This window comes from Sciurus carolinensis, chromosome 4 (assembly GCF_902686445.1).
Source record: "Sciurus carolinensis chromosome 4, mSciCar1.2, whole genome shotgun sequence".
Lineage (NCBI taxonomy): Eukaryota > Metazoa > Chordata > Mammalia > Rodentia > Sciuridae > Sciurus > Sciurus carolinensis.
In genome coordinates, this window is record NC_062216.1 from 155,362,775 (window position 1) to 155,375,856 (window position 13,082).

At 35.2% G+C, this 13,082-nt stretch overlaps 1 protein-coding gene across 13 annotated transcripts in view; it reads right to left on the minus strand.

Moving 5' to 3' along the window:
* Positions 1 to 13,082, minus strand: part of Anks1b (ankyrin repeat and sterile alpha motif domain containing 1B) — a 1,141,006-nt gene that overhangs the window by 418,612 nt on the left and 709,312 nt on the right. The gene's annotated exons all lie outside the window — the stretch shown is intronic.

Sequence of the window (13,082 nt, forward strand, 5' to 3'; positions counted from 1 at the left end):
TTGGTGATATTTTTAGCATTAATGGTGGGTATAATAACTTTTAACTTCAGATATCTTAAGTCTGTAGTACCCTTAGGAATTAGAAATCTCTTTTTAAAACTGGTAATTCTTCACTAAGACTTATAGTTTCTTTGCCTACAAGCATTTCTCCTTCAATATCTTGAAATATTCTCCTTCAATATATTGAAATATCTTCAATATTTGTGTGCACACACACACACACACGTACAGGTAAGAGGCATTGAAAATACAACGTTTTCTTTGAAGAAATGTGTTTATATTTTTCTAGGAGAGGCTTCATAGTTTCCATCAGACTCTGTAAAGTTGGTGACTCAAGGAAGGTTAAATTCCACTAGAAAATGGACATTATCTCTCCTCCTGACTTCTTTCCCTTTCCCTCCAGCTACCTCTTAAATCTGGGTTGGCAGCTTCCCTTGGGTCCAGATGACCGTGGCAGCAGCATGCTGCTCTGCCTGCCTTCAGGCTCTTCAAGATCCCTCCTAGTACCCAACCAGCCAGTCGCTAGAGTGATCGTTTTAAAATAATTTGCTGTCACTTTACAGAAATTTGTTAAGGAGCATTTGATTAAAGGTTTAACTACAGCTAAAAGTTCCTCATGAGCTGCACTGTTTGTGTCCCTGTGTGTGAGCACTTGGTCTTGGTTCATTGTTCTGGAATTCTTCTGTTTCTGTTTCTATTAGTGGGGGAAGGTGCCTATTTATTTTGTTCATGGAGTAAACAAAAATTTATTTGACATCTAAAAATAAATTAGAAAATGTATTTTATTCTTACTTCTTCAGGAAGAAAAGCCTATTTAAAAAAAAAAAAAAAAAGAAATGGTCCAAAAGGTGAATGATCCATATAAAACAACAGTAGTGTATAAAACAACTACTTTATTGTGTTATGGTTTGGATGTGAGATGTCCCCCAAAGCTCATGTGTGAGACAATGCAAGAAGGTTTAGAACTGAAATGATTGGGTTATGAGAGTCTTAACCCAATCAGTACATTAATACCCTAATAAGGATTAATTACATGAAAACTGTAGCCAAGTAGGATATAGCTAGAGGAGGTAGGTCCTTGGGGGTTTATGTTTTGTTATGGTGAGGAAAGCTCTCTCTCTGCTTCCTGATCATCATGTCCTGAGTTGTTTTCCTCTACCACATTCTTCCACCATGATGCTCTGCCTCAGGGCCCTGAGGAATGGTGCCTGCTGTCTATGGACAGCATGGAAACCATGAGCCTCCAAATAAACTTTTCCTCCTCTAAAATCATTCTTGTCAGGTTTTTTGGTCATATCACAGCAGCAAAAAAGCTGACTAAAACAATTCGATTGTATGGAGAGGAAAAAATTAAATAAAATGATCTCCGATTTAAAAGAAAAGAACTTTCTTGAAAGGTGACATAATTGTAACAAATAGGTTTTTACAGTTTACAAGTGTTTTCATATAAATTATCTTATTTAATTTTAACAAGTAGGAAATTTATCACCATTCCCCTTTTAAAGAATAAGGTAATGAAGACTCAAAATAATGAAGTAGCTTGTTCAAGGTCATGCAGAAAGTATGGGATGAAACTGGTACTCATCTTACACTTTCTGAGGCCATATTTCATATTCTTTCACATAGGGTACACGACTTCCCAAACTTAAGGTCACCTAAAATTTTAGGTAGTACAAAAAATTTTTTAAGTACTCCACATCTCCTATTACTAAAGTAAATGATACATGGAATAGGTTAAATAAAGAGGGCCTTCTAAAAGAAGGTAAGAAAGAAGAGCACTGATGTTTTAAAATCAGCATGTGTTTCTATCATGCAGAAAGCTACAAGTCCCTAGAAGAAAGGTCTTCACAGAAGCACCAGTTTATCACTGCAAACCTGGCCACAGGAAGTTACAGGTGGGATCCTCCTCCCTTCCCTGAATTCTAATGGAAGCATTATGATTCCTCACCTACTTATATATTTTATAGAATGACCCATTGGGAAAACCCCTTCTAGAATTTAAACCTAGGAAATTCCCTTTTTCTCCTTGCCTTGACAATTTTGCCCTTATAATGACAGTTCTGTAGTGTGCTTTTGTCTTCATTGCCAAGGAGTTCAGAGTTAAGTTGCAGGCTTACTTAACAGTCATTTTCCTTAGCTTAGGTTTTTCTAGACTATTTTCTTTCTTTTTTTCTCCCTTATTAAGTTTTTCTCTTTAAAACTATCTGGCTCATATCTTACTATTGTCTTAACGGGATTTTATTTTGCTGTAATTATATCTTTTATTTTAAGTCTTCTTAAGTCTTTTTTGGAGATAGGCAGAGTATAAATATAGAGAATTCCACTCTAAGTAGCATCCTAAGAAAAAAATGACAAGCGTATACACCAGGTGCAAATGGTTTATTTAAATGCTTTTGTAGTTCACAAAGAAAAAATTTTTGTTGTAAGTGCACAGGGTAATAGAGTTTTGTTCTCTTTCCTTTATTTTTATAATAAAGGCTCTGTGTCACTATCATAACCATTTCATGTGTCAGCAACAGTGGTTGGTAAGGAATTTGGTATCACACACTGAGCTTTTGTTAAAAATAAGTCTTTTACTTTTATGTTTATGCATATTTGTTGCGATACAAAGAGATAATGGTGGGACTTTCTAAGGAAATTCTTTGTTGATACAGAATTGTATCAGAAATTGACAAATCAATTTGCACATTGTCTGGGGTACACATCTTACATATATAATTATATCATATCTGTAGTTCTGGTTATTGTAGGAATGTAATCCACAACTCACATACAGAGGAAATTATGCACTGATTTTTTAAATGATGGTTATAGCAGAGAAAATCAGTTAGTGTAGTGTTCAAGGGACAAAACGTGAACCAATAAAAAGGCCTAAGAAATTTTTAGTACTGTCAAATAAAAAGGAATCCAGACTTAGGCAAGGTAAGATTTTAAAAATGATTCTTGTAGGGAGAATGTTCCTCCCTCAGGATTTTTAAACATCTCAAAATCAAACAGAAAGAGACTTTTCCTTTATAGGGAGGGTTAAGTGGGACTAGCAGAGACTGTGGGGGCAAATTGATAGAGAGGGTAGAGCTGAGCATACATCAGGATCAGGGATGTATCAGAGGAAATGCTTTTATCTGTGCTCAGCTGATTTGGAATGAGTGGTTAAGGGAGGATGTTTTATATTTTAGAACAGGCTCAGATTTGGGGACAGGCAAAGTTCAGGAGCCTGTGGGGAGCAGAGATGTCTCACTGAAGTTTGGTCAAGACAAATTAGGACAAGGAATGGTAATTGAGAGCATTTGGTAAGTACTGTATCTGTCACCTAATGAAAAGTACACACTATCAAAATGCTGGCTCCTTTTGTCATAACACTTCTCATAAAAAGCTTAGTGGATTCAAAAAGCGGTCAAGAAGACTGGCACAGTGGTGAATGCCTGTAATCTAGCAAATGGGAAGGCTGAGGCAAAAAGAGTACAAGTTCAAGGCCAGCCTCAACACTTTACCAAGACCCTATCTCAAAATCAAAATAAAAAAGGACTGGGCATATAGCTCAGTATGTAGAATGCCCCTGAGTTCAATCTCCCCTGAATAAAATGTAAAAATTTACATCTTAAAATTTTTGGTATCTTCTTAAATAGAAGAAGCAGGTAGGATACAGTATTAGAATTCTGTGTTTATTCCCATTTGCACTGTTACCATGCACATGAATGCAATTAGCCACTTAAGTGTCCTGCAGTTCAGTGTAAGGTTTATTTTGAGAGTTGACATGCTTAGGTGAAAGACTTCTGCATATAGATACGAGAACTTATCTATCCTACAGACATATACCAATTAGATTATGCATTTATTATATTAATATATTTTAAAAGCATTGTCAAATGATGATCTGGCAGCTTTCCTAGAATAACTTCATGAAAATTCACATACTTGAGATTTACTGGCCATTGTCTTTAAGAAATTAAGAAGAGTAAAGTTTTAAATGAGGTCCATTCTACCAAAGCATAGTCCATACACTGAAAGATAAAAGCATGAATCATAGAATCATAGAGGTGGAAAAGGTGTAGTCTACTGTTTTATTTTCAAATGAGGAAACTGAGGCTCATTGTGAGGTATTCAATTTCCCAAGTCATACAGTAAGTTAGTGCAGAGGAGGGAGTAGCAGTGAGACCTCAGGGACTATTTCCTCTTTGAGGGTGAACTTTACAAGTATAATTTGGTTTCATTGGTCATTTGCTGAATAAAAAGTAAGATAATGCTGATTCATCATTAAATGAGAAGAAAAAGCTACAGAGAAATACATATGGCATGGATTTATGTTTTTAAAATACAACCTTATCTATTTATTTATCTATCTATCTATCTATCTTCATCATCATCATCATCATCTGATTACAGAAAACTGTAGAAAAGGGTGAAAGCCTATATACTAGACTAACACTGAATGGGTAAAGAAGGGCAAAGCAAGGGGGTAAGAAAAAAGGGTAACCAAGTAGAATTGGGCAAAATGGTATGTGAAAATGAAGATTGCAAAATTTTGTAACCAAAATTCTTATTAACATGTAAAAATTGAATGCACACATAGGTAAGAACTAGAAGGTCATTGGGACATACAATAAACAAAGACATGAGCAAAAGAAAATATCACTTTGATCAGCACTGGATTGTGGACATTTCAAAATTTTGCATAACTTAAGTTTTTGTAGTAACAGAAAAATGGAATAAAAGCAAGTCAAGTAAATCTCTTCTCTGAAACTATTCAACCACACCTATTTTAATTCAAAAGTGATAGACTTGATCATATTTTATTTCCCTTAGTGATTTTTATCAACATTGGCAGCTATAGAATATTTTATTTCAAGTACAAGTGTTTATATGTGCGTGTGTCTGTGTCTCTGTATAAATTCTTTGTCATTACATTTGTTTGTTATATTGGTATATACTTTATTGAATTGCTTAAAAAATAAAAGTAATGCTTACTCCCTATAAAAATTTCAAAAAGTTTAAAAAAAAGAGCAGAAGATAAAAATCACTATTAATCTTATACAAAGACATCCACTGCGAACCCTTTCCTATTTGTGTCCTTCCAGATCTTTTGCAGTGCATGTGTATTCATAATACTCTGTTAACTACTTCAGTCACCAAGTAATATATCATGGGTATATTTCTGTGGTAATAAATATCCATAACATGTGATTTTAATTAAATTTTTAACATTTTGTCATAGAGAAATACTATAATTCATTTTATGAATGAATTAGTGGTGATTTGATCTGATTTTTAAAATGGTCATAAATAATGCTGAAGTGAACCTTTCCATATATGCTTTTTTTTTTTTGTTCTTGTCCAGTTGCTTCCTTGGGATACATTCTTATAAGTGATATTTAATTTAATTAATATTTTATTAACTCCTTAGGAATTTATACTGGAGTTTCCAAAATAATAGTAGATAAAATCCCTTTGTAATCAGGATAGTGTATCACAGATATAACCAGAATAAGTTATAAAGTGTTCCTTGTGGGTAAGTGACCCACATGTATCACTTAATTTTTCATTGTATTTTGGGAAAACAAATTTGTACCTAAAAGCAATCATGATGATAACCCATGACTTATGAAAGTCTACTACCTATCTTTCAAATTACTTTGAAAATTCCTTTTACCTCCTCTTCTCTTACCAGTATGAGGTCACTAAAGGTTGAGATTATAAAATGCATCAACATTTATATGGAAGTTATCCCATTAGTACTGTAAAATCTATAAAGATGACATTTTGCAATTGTTTAGTGTCATTTTACAAGGGGTATTTTCTATTAAGTTAACATTATTTCTATGCTCAAGACATATACACACACATACATGAAATAATTAATTATTAATCCTTTGGACAATTTTTTTCTTAAGAGAATAACAAATGGAAAAAAGTATGCCTATAATCCCTGAGGCTCGGGAGGTTGAGGCAGGAGGATCAAGAGTTTAAAGCTGGCCTCAGCAACTTAGGGAGGCCCTAAGAAATTTAGCAAGACCCTGTCTCAAAATTAAATATTTACAAAAGGACTGGGGATGTGGCTCAGTGGTTAAGTGTTCCTGGCTCAATCCCCAGTACCAAAAGCACAAACAAAAACCAAAACAAAACAAAAAAAGCAAGAAATAAGATATAGTCTGTACCAAGAATGTAGTTACCTGCTTTTCCTTTTATTAGAGCTTCCCACAATAATGGTACTAGAAGCTGTTTTTATATGAAGAAGTGGGGGTCAGGTCAAAAAAATGATTTTATCAAGGTCCTCATGCTGGTAATTATTGAAGGAAGTATTCACATCTACATGACATACTTTTGACTCAGCAAAATAAATATTTTGGTACTTTATATATGTTTTCATATATATTTTGGTACCGTAGATTGAACCCAAGTGTGCTTAATCACTGAACTGCATCCCTATCCTTTTTTGTTTTTTATTTTGAGACAGGGTCTTGCTAAGTTACCGAGGGTCTCCCTAAATTGCTGAGGCTGGCCTCAAACTTTGCAATCCTCCTACCTCAGTCTCCTGAGTTGCTGGGATAACAGGCATGTGCCCCCATGCCCAGCTCAACAAAATAAATTTTAAGATTTGAGTTTCCCAGTAATAGAATATATTATCTCTTGAAGTAGTGAGCTCATTATCACGGGAAGTATGTAAACAGATAGATGTTAGTTGATGTTGGTTGTTTATATCAGAGATATTGTGGGGAAAGTATTCCAGTACTAGTAGATGATTGCATAAGCTCATCCCCTCAGACCTCTTCTAGAAGATTAAATATTTTTTTGAATTGAAATAAAATATACCATTTTTAACTATTGATACATCATAAGCAAATATTAGTTCACAGAATAGTACTCAACTATTTCAAACATAAGAGAAGACTAATTTTACATTGACTATTCCTCATATTTTCAGAGTTAGAGAATCTCAGTCATATTCTCATGATCAAAATTTGTATTATGTAAGTTATTTAAGTTTTTAAAGACTATTTGAAATGCACAATGCTAAATTTCTGCATTTATTGAGCTAGGAAACCAATTTTTTGGCAGATTAAACAAAACTACTTGATGAAGACTAGTTAACTCATGCTAGGCTAACAATTACTATAATTCACATTTTTATATAACTGTTCTAATATTAAGGTATTCCTTAGATTTAATCTGAAAAATAAGTCACTTAGGGAAGTGTTACATAAAATAATAATAAAAATAAATTTCTCTTGATTTAGATAAAATAGTATGCTTGTATGCTAATGTATTCTACTACCCACCTTTCCCAGTTGGTTCTATTAAAAATAGTACTGAAAAAAGAAATAAAAATCAAAAATAAAATATGCCTGTTGCAAAGCATTTCGGAGAGCGGATTTTATGTGGAATTTAAAGGTTCATGGAAAAAATAATATTACTGGAGACAAGGGAAATTCTTCCTTTGACAAGTGAAACATGGATTAGAACGTGTACATTCACTTTAGGAGGTAGGAGACCTTAAGGGCTGAGGCCCATTTACGTATGTGACCATGTGGCCCCCATGCTTTGGGGTTTTAGCTAAAGCCCTCAGTGTGGATGGTTAGGTTCTGCAGAGAGGAAGTGGTTGGATCTATACTCAATACCCTCAGAGAGCTCCCTTCAGTGCACGTCAGTATGATTTAACCTGAGAAAGAAGCAATGAGCTAGCTTCTTTTGCCCTATGTAGGCAGCATATGTTATTGAATAGAGTATGGATTTCAAGAAGAGAAACATCTGGATTTGAAACTGTTGCCTGTGACAAGTTCCTTAACTTTTCCTAGCTTTTCTTCATCTATAAAATGAATATGATAATACTTCACTGAATTGTTTTGAAAATTGAGTGCAAAAATGCTCACTGTAATAAACTGCATAGCACCTGATGCGTGGAAAGGAAGGAAAATATTTCAGTTTCTTTCCTTCCTCTTTTTCCTTTCTCTAATAGGGCGATTTTAAAAATACATTTTTTAAAAGCATTCTCCTGGAGTGTGAGGAATGATATTCCCACCAACAACTTCAGCAAGAGAGGATTCTGCTGCCGTGACAATGCACCTCCTGAGGTGGAGGTAGACGTATTTTCCAGCAAATGACCTAAGACTTATTCTTCATCTACCCAATGTAGACAGTATATTCTACAATAAAATTCTTCATATGCTCATTTTAATAGTTTCCTTTATAATGAAAATTTAGATAGGATTCATATATTGACAAAAATAGGTTTATCAAGATAAAATACTAAAATTTTCTTTGGGGATATAATTCAATCTTAAATCTAAGAAAAAATTATATTCTAACTCAGTACCATTTTTTACCAGATCAGTTTAATACAGTCCATACACCTGTAGTCTGTTTAGTGTAACACAAGATTTTTAAATCCCATTTAGAAATTGAAGGGTTTTATCAGATTATCTGAAACCCTTGTATTATTAAGTCTAGGCACTTGATTTCTCTGCATATTTGCTGTTGTATAATGATAATAACATCCTGTGGAGCCAATTATTACCTCCATTTACTTAAGAAATCCTCAATCTCATCAAGAAGATCATCAACCTGATTCTTAGAAAGTGTGAGAACTTGAAGTAGTTCCAATGGACATGTAAATTTCCTAACTTGAAAGGGTTTCCTTATAATATAATGACAATGGTTAAGAAATAAGACTTAAAGAAAGATTCCACATGAAAGCAGCTAAAAATATGAGTTATACCTTAACTATAATTCTCCTTGATCAGAAATATAAATAAGTATAAACATAAGGCATGCATGCCTGAATAAGACAACAGAGAATTTATAGTTATTGATCACTTGCTATGTTCTAGGTTATAGTAGTATAATATATAATTTAATCTTGCAGCAGCCTTATGGCATGCTTATGAAAATTTTGATTTTATATGTGAGGAAATTGATAACAGGTCAAAAAAACAGCAAATTTGCAAATCTGGGATTTAAGCCAGATCCACCTAAATTCAAAAACTTGTTCTCTAAAGGAATCTATAAATGAAACATTGGAATGGAAATTCACAATGGTATGGAATACACTATCACATCACATATCCAGCATCACTAGAGAACAGGGTATTCTATATAATATAAGGTAGTCAATATAGTTGCAACCTACTACCAATGCTAATTTGGCATTTGAATTCGACTCCAATGGAGAAACCAGAAATGTTGTGTGTGCAAATTTTGGGTTAATATGTTCTGAGTGAGAACCTAAGGAACTGACCTAAAATAATTCAGTATGTCTTATTTACTCTTATTTCTGTCTTGGTCCTAGACATGTGAGGTTGCTGGATAAGTTATAAACTACTATACAATTGTTGAAGAATTTTTAAAAATAAAAAGGAAAATGGATTCAATGAAGGAAACTAGTTCTGTGATTTACAGAGATGCTTAAACTTTGAGTTGGTTCATATTTATTAAAGTGAAGATGAGAGCATTCCAAATGTCTTTCTGGTCCAATAAGTATTGTTTGTAAAACAAATACCTGACACTGGAAATATACAGGAGCCAGAAGGGCAAACAGAAAAGCTGAAACTAGCCAGATGTGATGGTGCATGCCTGTAGTCTCTGCCATTCAGAAGGCTGAGGTGGGAGAATTGAGTTAGAGGCCAGCCTGGGCAACTTAGGGAGACTCTTGAAAAACAAAACAGCAGCAACAACAAAATCCCTGCTGAAACAAAATGGGCAAGAGCACTGAAAATTTAATGTTGGTCCTTTATGTATCTCCATTACTTGTGATTTTATTCTCTCATCATCTGAGGTTTTAAGCAATAAATGCTCATAAAACTACACAGCTTTATTAAAACCAGGCATAGCAATGGACTCAGTAGAGACTGATGACACTTATGTAAAGTAGTTATTTACTGCTTCTCATTCTAAATTTATCTACCAATAATTTCATTGCACATCGCTTCCCTATTGGCAAGCCAAAACAAGAATACTCAGACTTCATGAAAAGTAATTTAGACTATTTATATCAATGCATATTAGATTTTTCTCCTCGCAAGGGTAACATGGAGTTCTAGTCTGGTTTTTTTTTTTTTTTTTTTTTTTTTTTTTTTTACCAATTGCCTGGTGGGCTTGTTACAACGTGTATTCCAGGTGACACCACTATTCCAGGTAATAAAGCAAATTTAATCCTTTGACTGTGAGAACAGCTGATATAAGGTCCTTAAAGAAAGCCTTAAGTGCTTTCAGCTTTGTATTCCCACAGTGCTGAACAGTCTTTCTGGTGGTGGACAACGTGAAAACTGAAACTGAATACATATCTACATGTGTCAGACTCTCTACATATCCACTGCACATGTCTCTACAATGATCCTATATTAATATGCCCATTTCTGTTGAGGGGGAACGGAGTAAGCAAGCAGCTAGCAAGTAGCAGAGTTGAGCTTTGAATTGGTGTTTGATTTTTTTATTTCATAGTGTGATTTCCCAACCACATTGAATATCCAGAATGTTATATGTTGAGTTCCATCTTCATGGGGCTATTTATCACCCCTCTAGTTAAATCTAGCTTTGAGAGGGAAAAGAATACAGCTCAGGAAAGCTGTGATTCACAACTGGCCTGAGGGTCATTTGGAATGCTATATGTTATGGTCAATCACTTAGTGCATAATTAGTGTGGAATTAAGAGGTAAAAACTAAGGCACATATACAGTCAGACTTTGTCTACAGTAATGACTCCTTGTGGACTGAGTCTCCACTTTTATTTTCATTATCTTTGCAGAAAAATGGTAAAGGCAGCAGGTAGGATGGCAATAGGGGAGGTGAAAAGAGAGGAACTGAGGGGAAAAATCTGTAGATCTGTTTACCACTAAAATGCCCTTCCAAAGGTAGGTCTGCCTGAGTGACATTGTAAACATTTGCCCTTAGGGTTTTTTTGTTTTGTTTTGTTTTGTTTTTTGGTACCAGGAATTGAACTCAGGGGCACTCAACCACTGAACCACATCCCCAGTCTTATTTTGTATTTTTTTATTTAGAGACAGGGTCTCACTGAGTTGCTTAGTGCCTTGCCATTGCTAAGGCTGGCTTTGAACTCACCATTCTCAAGCCTCAGCCTCCTGAGCCGCTGGGATTACAGGTGTGTGCCACCGTGCCTGGTCATTTGCCCTTATTTTCTTTCTAATGTTTATGATATTTTTATCATTCTATGGCACTATCTCTTGAAGAATTTTAGAACATTAGAGTAACATTCAATGTTATCCAGGTTGAACTGTGAATTTAATGCCTGTATCATCATTCCAAGAGAAACACTCCTAGGTCTCAGCTTAAACATTCTCAGTATGGTGGAACTTACTTACTATCTCACCAGGCAGCCAATCTATCTTCAAAAATAGTACAGTTGTTATCAACAAAAAATGTATATTCATACTATTTTTCTGAAATGACTCTGTAAGCAAAGATGAAAGAACTACATAGCAACATGTGTTCCTAGGCTGGTCCTTTGGATTCTGGAGTCTTCAGTGTTCATCAGCCTACTGTTAGCAGTTGTAAAAATGAAGGCCATTCATTTGGTTTTGATTCAGTAGAAAACTGCAAGGATGGTTAGATTGGGGCCCTTTCCTACTGCTTTACGTGTGTCGAAACAAACCACCAGGTTTTTATATTTGGGGTGTGTGTGTGTGTGTGTGTGTGTGCCATGAAACTCACATACTTTCCTACTGCTCCTGATTTACTCTGAAATGTTGGCCCACTACAAATCTCCAATGAGAAGAAATAACTAGATTTGCATAGAATATAAGAAGTGCCTTCACAGGTAAGAACAGGATGGCAAAGAACATGGTGGGGAAAGGAGGGAAAAGGGAGTGGAGGTTTGTGGCTAGAAGGGAGACTGTCCTCTCCTTCCTAAGCCAATCAACCATCTCACTCCCTTTTTCTCAGGCCTATGACCAGGCTCCTGAGTCAAGTTGTGGTTTTCCCTGCATCCCTGTTGAGTGACAACCAGGCTTGTTGCAGAGCTACACAATTGCCCAGGATTTAGCACTTGGCAACATTCTGTAAGTGATGATTGGTAAAAGCTGATTGGACACTCAGCTTCATCTCTGCAAAGAATCTTATTATCTGTGCTTCTGTCATCTCCCTGACAAGGTCAGGTAAAGTGAAAGTCCAAGTCATGCCAATGAGGGAAGCATCTTTTTAAAGTTTTGATATTTTGTTCACCATGGATTTGTGGCATTAATTTTGAATGTTTAAAATAGTGCATTAAGATATTATGTATCCTGCCAGGTGCAGTGGTACACTCCTGTAATCTCGGCAGCTTGGTTCTGGAGGCTGAGGCAGGAGAATTGCAAGTTCAAAGCCAGCTTCAGCAAAAGCAAGGCACTAAGCAACTCACGTAAGACCCTGTCTCTAAATAAAATACAAAATAGGGCTGGGGATGTGGCTCAGTGATCAAGTGTCCCTGAGTTCAATCCCCAGTACCCCACCCCCCAAAAAATTATGTATCCTGATAAGTGTGTTTTTAAGCATCCCTTAAATTTTTGTTCCCTAGGCAAGTTCTTCACTCACTTTATTCTAGTCAGGGTATTGGTGACAAAAGTTCAATATCTGTTTACCCTGTGATAAATTTGGATTTCTCTCTGACAGAAATTAACCTTATTATCTCTTAAAAAAAAAAGAAGTGAACTATTACTTCTGACTTAAATATGAGCTCTCCTGCCTGAGACTTTAGGAATCACCTGTTTTAAACTCCAAATTCTATAGATCAGACTAGTATACAGTTGTACTGCTTATTTATAGCAAGGTAGAAATAGAATTCAAGTCTTTTGAATCTTTCAAGAATAATACATTTTCTTTTAGTATATATATTACTGTAATTTTAGGTTTGGTGATCTGGTATTCAACTTCTATCAGCACTAAGCAAAAAGCCTTCAAAAGGGTTTAGATGGCCAGGCACAGTGATACAGGCCTATAATACCAGGAATATGGGAACTGAGACAGGAGAATCACAAGTTAGAGGTAAGCCACGGCTACTTAGTGAGGCCCTCAGCAGCTCAGCAAAATCCTGTCTCAAAATAAAAAATAAAAAGGGTTTGGGATATAGCTCAATGGTAAAGCACCCCTAGATTAAATTT